Source organism: Mustela nivalis (assembly GCF_964662115.1).
Source record: "Mustela nivalis genome assembly, chromosome: 6".
Taxonomy (NCBI): domain Eukaryota; kingdom Metazoa; phylum Chordata; class Mammalia; order Carnivora; family Mustelidae; genus Mustela; species Mustela nivalis.
Genome location: NC_139025.1, coordinates 127174366 through 127183964, shown reverse-complemented (window position 1 = coordinate 127183964; position 9599 = coordinate 127174366). Strand labels below are relative to the sequence as shown.

The 9599-nt window shown below is 40.1% G+C and overlaps 1 pseudogene across 1 annotated transcript; it reads left to right on the top strand.

Moving 5' to 3' along the window:
• The first annotated feature begins 321 nt into the window (after nt 1–321).
• Nucleotides 322–9141, top strand: LOC309866663 (cAMP-regulated phosphoprotein 19 pseudogene; annotated as a pseudogene). The gene is made up of 3 exons: nt 322–658; nt 6527–6588; nt 9057–9141. The product of its transcript is annotated as a cAMP-regulated phosphoprotein 19 pseudogene (transcript).
• Nucleotides 9142–9599: the final 458 nt, after the last annotated feature.

Genomic DNA, 9599 nt, shown 5'->3' with positions numbered 1-9599 from the left:
AAGTATAAAATATAGTATTACTAACTACAGTCTCCATTCTATACATTACACCTCCATGACTTATTTTATAAGAGGATGTTTGTACCTTTTGACCACCTTAACCCATTTCACTTACCCCATACCACTCACCTCAGGAAACCCCCAATCTCTGCATCCTGTAGTTTGCTTTTAGGTTTTTGTTTTTGGTCTGCTTTGCTTTAGATTCCACATACAAGTGAGATCATACAGTATTCACCTTTATCTGCTTAACCTATTTAGCATAAAGCCCTCAAGACCCATCCGGGTTGGAAGAGATGGAGAAGTGGGGTAAGAGGGAGAAGTATGTCTGCAGAAGTCACCGAGGCAGCCTCCGTGGAAGGAGCAGAAGGAAATAGAAAATAAAGTGGCTAGTCTAGAAAAAGCTGAAGAAGCAAAAGTAAAAGGAAAATCCCCAAATCCCCATCTGGCACAAAAGCCTGGAGGTTCAAATTTCTTAAGGTGTTAATTGCAGAACAGGCAAAACTATTTTGATTCTGGGAATTACAACATGGCTAAAACAAAAATGAACAAGCAACTTCCTACTGTAGTTCTGGACAAGACAGAGGTCACTGGTGACTATAGTCCCACTCCACAGGATCTTCCTCAACAGAAACTATCCCTGTTGATAGCAAGCTGGATAGTGATTAAAAGAGCTAAACAAGAAGAAAGAAAGAAAGAAAGAAAGAAAGAAAGAAAGAAAGAAAGAAAGAAAGAAAGAAAGAAAGAAAGAAAGAAAGAAAGAAAGAAAATGGAGAGAGAAAGAAAGAAATTGGAGAGAGAAAGGAAGGGAGGAAGGAAAGAAAGGAAAAAGGGAAGCAAGGAAGAGAGGGAGGGAGGGTGGGAGGAAGGAAGGAAGGAAGGAAAATCTATCCATATCATTGCAAATGGCAAGCTTTCATTCTTTTTCATGGTTACATAATATTCCATTACACATGCGTGTATGATTTCCTTTTGCAGTCACTGACTGTGATCCCAAGGCTTTCGACTCTTTGAGAAGCCCTACCTATTCTACTAAAAGTCAAGTAAACTTTTCTAGGTACAGAAAGCAGAGATCTGAACCAGATAATCTTCAAGTTTCTTTCAAATTCCAGTATTCCCTAGTTGTCTGCAAATGGTATGGGGAAACATTTCTCAGCTTCTGTGGTTCCTGTGCATTATCTCATTAAATCTCTACAAAGTATCAGGTGTGTCCTTTAAATACCCTTCTGCCTGATTTCAGATAAACTGCTACTGAAATTATAACCCTTTCATGGTATGATTATTTAGTGTTCAGTTTTTGTATTATAAAACTACAGAATATCTTAAATATGTTTTCTGATAGATCTAGGGCAGCAAATCCCTTCTGGATATTTTCCTCTGAAATTACACTGAAAGAAATAAACAGCTGTCAGGAGTATGAAGCCTAAACCATGAGATTGCTGAGTCAGTGCTCTGGAAGTTACAATATGTCCTAGAACGCAAGTCACATGCCTTGACATTCAAGTCCTCATTTTCTTTTTTGAGGGTCAACATAAATTAATAGTGGGAGCTCGAAAAGAGGACAGGAGAATTACTGGCAAATCCAAATTCAGGTACAAGTGGCAACCAACATTCTAATTATGCAGACAGAGTCAAACATACACATGATATTCAAAATATGATTACTACCTAATTGGTGACTGAAAGCCTGTTCTTTAGGAAATGGTTCTTGTCCATTACACTGCTGAATTATGTATTTCTTTGTTGCTTGGTCTTGTTTTCTCCCGCAAAACCCTATAAAGCAGTTGTAATGAAATACAGTATTCTACAAATAAAAAACCAATGTATTTTATCCTTAAGCCATATTTCATTTGAACCTCTCACACCTTGAAGGAGCGTCAAAAGGCTTATTTATTGTCGGGTATGTGCCCTCTTTTGCAAGATACTAGACTTGAAATCCAGGCTTTGTGGGTTTGGTTGGTTTTTTTATTTTTTATTTTTATTTTATTACTATTATTATTTTGTGTGTGTGTGTGTGTGTGTGTGTGTGTGTGTGTGTGCCATTCAAATGGCCTACACCTGACTTTCAGCTTAAACCATCTCTTAAAGTGAAGAGAGAAGAGATTCCCACCATCTGTCTCTGCTGAGCCTTGGGGCTTTGTTCAGGCTGGCAGAAAAAAAAAAAAAAAAACTCTCAGAGAGGAGATGCAAAAGAAAGCCTGCCTCCTTCCCTCTGAAGGAAGGTGGTAGAAGAAAAACAAGAAGAGTCTGGCCAAATCGTCTACCTGGTGCTGGTGCTGAGCCTGCTTCATGAAGTCCCAGCAGAAAAGCATGCAGAATGCATGGGCTCTGCAAGGAGCAGTGCAGTGGGTTCTCTTGAACCAACATGAGGTGGCCCAGGCTACTTAAGAGCACTGAGCAGAGTGGTCAACCAGAGAGTTTTCCAATCCCAGCAGGGCCCTGAGCTGAAGTCCACTGGGCTGGCCTTGCATCAGTGAGGATGAGGATGAGCAGGATGAGGCCAGGCTGCAGAGGGCCCAGTGGGGTTGCATGGAGAGCACTATGGGCTCTTAGAGAGGCCTCAGCCAGTGAGATGGAGGAAGAGCAGGTCCTCAGGGACCATAGTCCATGGGCATAGCTCCTGAGCTTGAAGGCCCCACCACAAGTCTGCCAGCTCAGGCCACAGCTCAGAAGCCAGCAGGGAAGAGAGCTATCAGGTAGCCAAGGGCTTATATCACCAGGACCCAGAGGAAGACCATAGCAGACGAGGAATGCCTGGTCAGAAGGAAACGGGCAGACTGAGCAGTACCCACAGTGCAGTTCAAAATACTGTGTGCCTCTAGGGTTTAAACTTGATGGGCCTTTTAATTGGGTTCTGTAGGTTTGTTTGTTTTGTTTCCCTGCGAGAAATGGGAAGTATTTAAAGAAGGCAAGAAGTTATACAAAATAAGAAGTGAATGTTCTCTGCCCTTCCAAACTTCATTACAGGTAGCTTATAGGTTTATAGGAAGGGTGCACGTGCGTATGCATACACACAGACACAGACACACACACACACACACACACACACACACACACCTATTGTAAACCAGGTACAGAACTTAACAGAAGTGAACCTCAAAGCAGAGCAAAGCAGACACAGTCTTCTCTGCCTGCCTTTCTCTTGCCCCGAAGTTCCTTCCAGGGCTCGCAGCTGCCGGTGAAAGCTTTTCCTGAAAAAGAAGTTCTGTCAAATCTTTGTTAAGGCTCATGCAGTGGGGCCCATGGCACCATTTCAGAAGAACTTTAACCAGCCATTTTAAGAGAATGTTCACCAACATGGAGAGCTCCTGGTTCTTGAAGCTAAGTTGGCCTCAGTGCAGCCAACTCTCAATGAGGGCCAGTGCCCAGGGCCCTGAGAATCAGCCAGCTTTCTAGCATTCCAGGGAGTCTGTGTTAAGGAATTATTATTTTAAGTAGGTTCCACAACTTGAGGGTGGAGCCCAGTGCAGGGCTTGAACTCACAACCTTAAGATCAAGACCTGAGCCTAGATCAAGAGTTAGATGCTTAATCAAATGAGCCACCCAGGTGTCCCGTAGGAACTATTGTTGTTATTACTGTTGTTTAACAACACTTCAAAGAGTGAACATTTTCATGTATACAGATGATTATTTGTGTTATGTGCATATTATTTTACTTATGTAACTACTTTTTTATCAGGTCAACATTTACTGATCTTACAGTTTTTCGAATGTAGTCATCAGTGACAGAGTATCTCGTTCAGGTCATTGCACTGTGGTCACGGGGGACTTGGGGCCCTGGCATGGAAACTGCTCCCCTGGGGTGCCAGACACATCTCCCATCTATCTAGCAAAACCCAAGACCAAGCCAGGATGAAGAAAGCTTTTTCCAGATGGGATCGGACTGACCCTGCCAAATCCTGTGAGAAGTTGCCCATCCCTTGAACTTTATATGGAAGCTCAGAAAGTTATACAATTTTCCCCTCATATTTTACTGAATATGTTTATTGCAATATCTATCATTTCATCCTTTTTTAAAAATTAGTCTCTGAAATAACAGTTGTGAAGGCCTCCTTTCTACCATGCTAAGCTGATTTGGGTTTTCCTTCTTTTCTCTCTTGAACATGGCTCTAGGTCACTTCTTTCTGTTTTATTTCTCATATCTGAGATATGAGAATATCTATGATATTTCTCATATCACAGCTTTTTTTGGTCATAACTAAGTTACCACAAGAATTTCTAATAGACTCATGGTAATGTTCAACAGCATCTGTTGGGACCAGAGGTCAGAATCTGTTTTGACCTTAGGAAAGCTTTTTATGGCCTACAAATCTGGGACTCTGGGACTCTCCCTTTTGTAAAAGAATTCGGTGAGGATTTGACAGACCCGAGAGACTTGGAGGCATTTGTGTTTGGAGTTAGGCACACTGGTCATGGCCCCATGTTTGGAGGAAGGTGAGCACCAACAACAACAGAGTGTCATTACCTCAAGGGGACTCTGGAAGTTCTGTTTTCTGATTTTTAATGCAGAATGTCAAGGAATCCAGACTCTGTAGGACTTTCTGAAGTCCTTCCTGTTGAGTTCATTCTCCATTGTGAGAATGGCCATGACTTTATCAAGCTATGGTACTGCATGTAAGCCACTAGACAGAAAGGCCTCGCTTCCCACTGGAAAATCCCAAAGGCAGCCAAAACTCTAAAAAATGAGCTGAAGCACATGTGTAGGGTGTACTGTTCCAGGCTCTGCATTTTAAAATACATTAAAAAAAACTAATTGGCTGAGGTTTCGGGTATGGGTACAGCATTTGTCTCCATTAGTGTTGGTCAGATACCTTAATGGGGGCTCTCTTGACTTGGGATAATTCTTTGTTCAGAACTCTCTTACACATTATCAGACAATAAAAGTTTGGGGCCTCCAGGCACTAAATCACAGTAGCGTTTCTATGTTATCAGAGCAACAGATAACTCTCTATACATTTCTGAACGTCCTCTTGGAAGTCATCCTTCTTTCAAACTGAAACTCACTAGCTCTAGCCTGAGACATATAAATGAATGATTTCAGAGCACTTCGTTAATGTAAGAATTTCGTATTTGTAATCAATTCTTTAGATCAAATGTTAGATTTTTAAACTTTCAATCCATTAGTGGAAATACTAGATTCAACTGGAATCATGCTAGTCTCCCCCTAGTTGGCCCTAATTTTTTTTAGAGTCTTTCTACATGAAGTGTGATTCTCAGACCAACAACATGAGTATCACCTAGAAGCTTGTTAGGAATGTACAATCTACAGAATCAAAGATTGGGTTTTGACAGGACCCTCACTTCATCCATCCATAATTAAAGTTTGAGACATGGTACTTCAGAGAATACCCCAGACAATCTTGTGACAGCTTCTTGTAGTTAGACTGTCCCCCACCCCCACCCAGTGGCACAACTTATTAGCATCCCAGCCTCAATGCTACAAACCCTTCCTATTTGTACTTTCCTATTGTGGTGAACCTAGAAACTTCTCTACCCAAGAACCGTCATGTTCCTCCCCAGTCTGCGTTCCAACCACATCAACTGAGCTGCCTAGTAATTATGAGAAAGCCAGAATATCAGATCTCAATTATTCCTATTACAGTCTGTGATAGTATAATAGAGTCTGTCACCAGGCCTGGGGTTATGCTAGGTCAGCCTACGTTTTAAGATAAAAGCTGGAATCATTTGCTCAGGATATACACTGCCCGGTGTTGTCTATCTTTCCCATTTGATGCTCTTGTTATTTTATTTTTTAACCCAAATGCATTTCCTAAAGAAAATCCTACTATCAGATTCACCCATTCCTATTTTCTATCATCGGCTGCAGTGAAAATCCAAAAGGCCCCAAGACCACAAAAGTCCAAAGGAACAAATGAATGGGGAATTGTGCTTCTGTGTGTCCAGCAGGGACTCATATAAAGGGCCACTTGTGCCGGTCTCATTTACAATCAGCTGACTCTCTGGACACTCTGAGCATCAGTAGCCCTTGAACTTGCCCGCTCCTGTCTGCAACTGGTTCAACAGTGAACTCAGGGTATCTCCAAAGATACCCTGAGAACAAGTCTGCCTGGGTCCAAGCGCATAGCACTTCTTTGTTGCTTGTGCCAGCCGAACTCACACTTGCCTGGAAGTTAACAAAAATTTTGCAGGTTGTCAACAAAGAAAAGGATGGGCCATCCCAGAAAATTGGGATTATCCTTTTTCCTTTCTTTCCCTAAAATCTGCTAGATTTTAGGATCCTACCCACGTAGGTTTTTAGGCATATTTAGATGTGTTATGGATTTTATTTTGAAGGAGCATTTTTTAAAAATTATGGTAAAATACATCAAACAAACTTATCATTTTAACTATTTTAAATTTATTTTAACTACACAATTCAGAGGCGCTTAGTACATTCACGTTGTTTTACAACCATCACCACTGTATTCAGAATCAATTTTTAGAAAGATTTCTGTAATTCTGACAATCTTCCATCCTCTATTATGTATTTAGGAAAATTATGTTTTCTTACTTTTTTGTGTTCAACCAGGATGCATTTGGTTTTTCCGATTTTAAAGATCCTCTCACGTCACTTATGCACTATGATAAAAGGTGAAGACAAAGAACTAATTGGAACTGTCTTCAGGCTAATTGTATACACAGGACTATTTTTGATTCTCTAATAGTACCCATTATATTCTTATTATTACTTATGCACATTGGTTTTTTTCCCCCCTTACATAGCTTTTTTACAAGCCTAAACAAATCTAAGCAAGTATAATACAAATAGAAGAGGAAAGCCATTAATTATATATGTTAGTCTTCATAAATTCAAAGCAACTGTCCCACTTTAATGCTTTAACAACCATAATACAATGAATATTTTTAAAGTCCTTTACTGTGTGGTGAGATAAATACTTTGCTCCTTTCATATAGCCCCAAATATATTTCTATTTATAAAACAAACAGACACACACACTTGAAAGCTTTCTGGCTTTATTAGGAGGCTGGTACTCAGAGGCAAAAAAATTACATATATATATATGTAATTTATATATATATATATATATATATATATATATATATATATATATAAAATGTTGTCGGAAAATTTGGGGTTGTTGTCATTATTCTTATCTTTTTATAGCCACCTTCCCTGACTTCCCTAATTTTGGGTCTGAGACACCATCTTTCATAAGCACCATTCACAGAGAGAAATGATTCTTCAACCAGTCATACATGCTTCCTATTTTCATTTTGGCATACAAAGCATCAAACCAACTTTGATTTTTTTGTATCTTTGATCAAATCTTTGTATCAAATCTTTGATTTGATTTGTATCTGGGCAGGTTTTTCATTAGTTTTACAGCAAACTTTGCTTTCAGCTTTTCTTAGAAGTTGTGTCTTACTATTCAGCCACTTTACCATCTACTGAATCCCAGCTATGGAAGGTGCTACATTTAGATAATTATTTTGGTAAACAGCAAGTCAGTTATGAAAAAGTTGTGACAAGACAAATTTCAAGTACTCAATTTCCCTAAGATCAAACTGAATAGTTAGGCCAGGCAAACATTTAATCTGCTTTCAAAAAATGGCTCATTTACTTGCATTGTCAGATATTTTTAAATTTTCTATAAGCCCTTCTTAAACATATCATACTGGGAAAAATTCATTCCATGCGTTATATGTTATACACATAAACACATGTTTCTGAAATCAAAATTTGGGATAGTCAAGTAAAGGAGTTGGTGGATGTTGAGTCAAGAAGACGCTCTTAAAATGTTACTAAACCTAAAATCTTAAAATATCTAAATCTGAAGATGGTCAGCCACACTTGTAAAACAGTAGGCTTCCTGTGAGGGGATCCAGGGGGCAGATATCTGACCCCGGGAGAAGACCAGAAAGGCGGCTTCACCTTCGCAAATGGAAGAATTCTTTAGAATTTAGAGCCATTCAACAAGGGAATAGGTCACCTTCTGAGGTGGTTGGTCTTTCAAAATGTTTGAACAAGTACATATAGGAATATTGTAAAAGCCGTCTGTGTTGGCTACATATTGCCTTACTTCCCTGCTGACCTCATTTGGCTTGATGAGCCAGACTTCTAAGAGTAACTTGAACATCAGGTTTATGGTTGGATTAGGAAATACAGTGGCGTCGGAAAGCATTTGGTTTCATGATCATTTTTGCTTCTATCTGTGAGGCAGATTGTTTCCAAAAATGGCCACACTCCTCTGTCCATCCTATATGCCCTTCACATTGCAACACTGCCAAAAAAGAAGTGAAGTCTCTTTCCTCTTCCCTTGAATCTGGACTGACCCTGTGACTTTCTCTGGCCAAGAGAATGTAGCACAAATGATACTGTGATTTCTTGGTCTTAGGACACCTTGCAGTTTCTGTTTCTGCCCCTCTTAGAAGCCAGCAGCTCTGTAGATAATTCCAGTCTACCCTATTGGAGAGGCCACCTGGAAAGAGATGGGCCTAGATGATAAGAGTTCAAACAGAGGAGAGCCAGGTTGCCCAAGCTGACAGCCAGCACCAACTGGCAGACAGCACGGATATTCCAAACTCATCTACACCACCTGATCCCACCAAAAAGCTGAGATGAACTGTTCCCACCAACCCTTGCCCAAATTCCTGACTCACAGAGTTGTGAGCAATAAAATGGGCATGATTTAAGCTACTGAGTGCTAGGCTGGTTTATAACACAGCGATAACAACAGATACCCCGAAACAGAATTGGTATCTGGAAGTGGGTTGCTGCTCTAACAGAAACCTAAAACCCCTGTCATTGGTTTTGACACTGGGTGGCAAGATAAAGTTCAGAGGGGAAGCTGTCAGGTCACCCTGGAATAACAGTGAGAAAATTGCCCTTGGAGTTTCAAAAAAGAGAGAGAGAGAGTAAGCTGTGTTAGAGTGGTAGAATTTTTTGGCCATAGTATCACCTGTGGGATCATGGAAGATAGGAGATGAAGCTAATGAACTCACTGACTTGAGCAAATGAGGGTATCACCTGTCTGGTTGATGTACCACTGCCCCAGTTCCAGAACTGTTTGATTTCACCTCTTTCTCTCACCTCCTAGGCCTCCAGTCAATGGCTCTGAACTTGCTGATGTGGATATGGAGAATCCCAGGCAAAATATTGAAAGTACAATAGTCTTCTATTAGACGCACTGAGAGAGAGATTAACTAAACAAAGAACTGTTTAGTTTTTAGGCAGGATAAAGAAGAAATATAGAAAATGGAGGACAGACTCTTGGGCCAGCAAAACATCAAAGTAAGAAATAGCCTTAGAGTTAAGGCTAAATCAAGGGTTTGGCTAAAAATTGTGGTTAAAATCTCTATGAGACTAATGGCAGCATCTAGTAGACCCTCCAATCTAGACACTTTCTAAGAATATTAGCGACATATTTTCCCCTAACAGTCTTGCCTATGGCCCAAAGGGAAGCCCATTTTAGAAAAAATTATGGAAATAGTTTTGTTGTTGTTTGTTTTTGCTATGGTGTGATACCCAATAACATTCATAGGGAACATAGAACATTTTTAAGACAAATACTTACTAAAGTACCATAAGTTTTAACTAAAAGTTATAGAGATGGTTCAAAATGAATAGCGCTTTCTAGGTC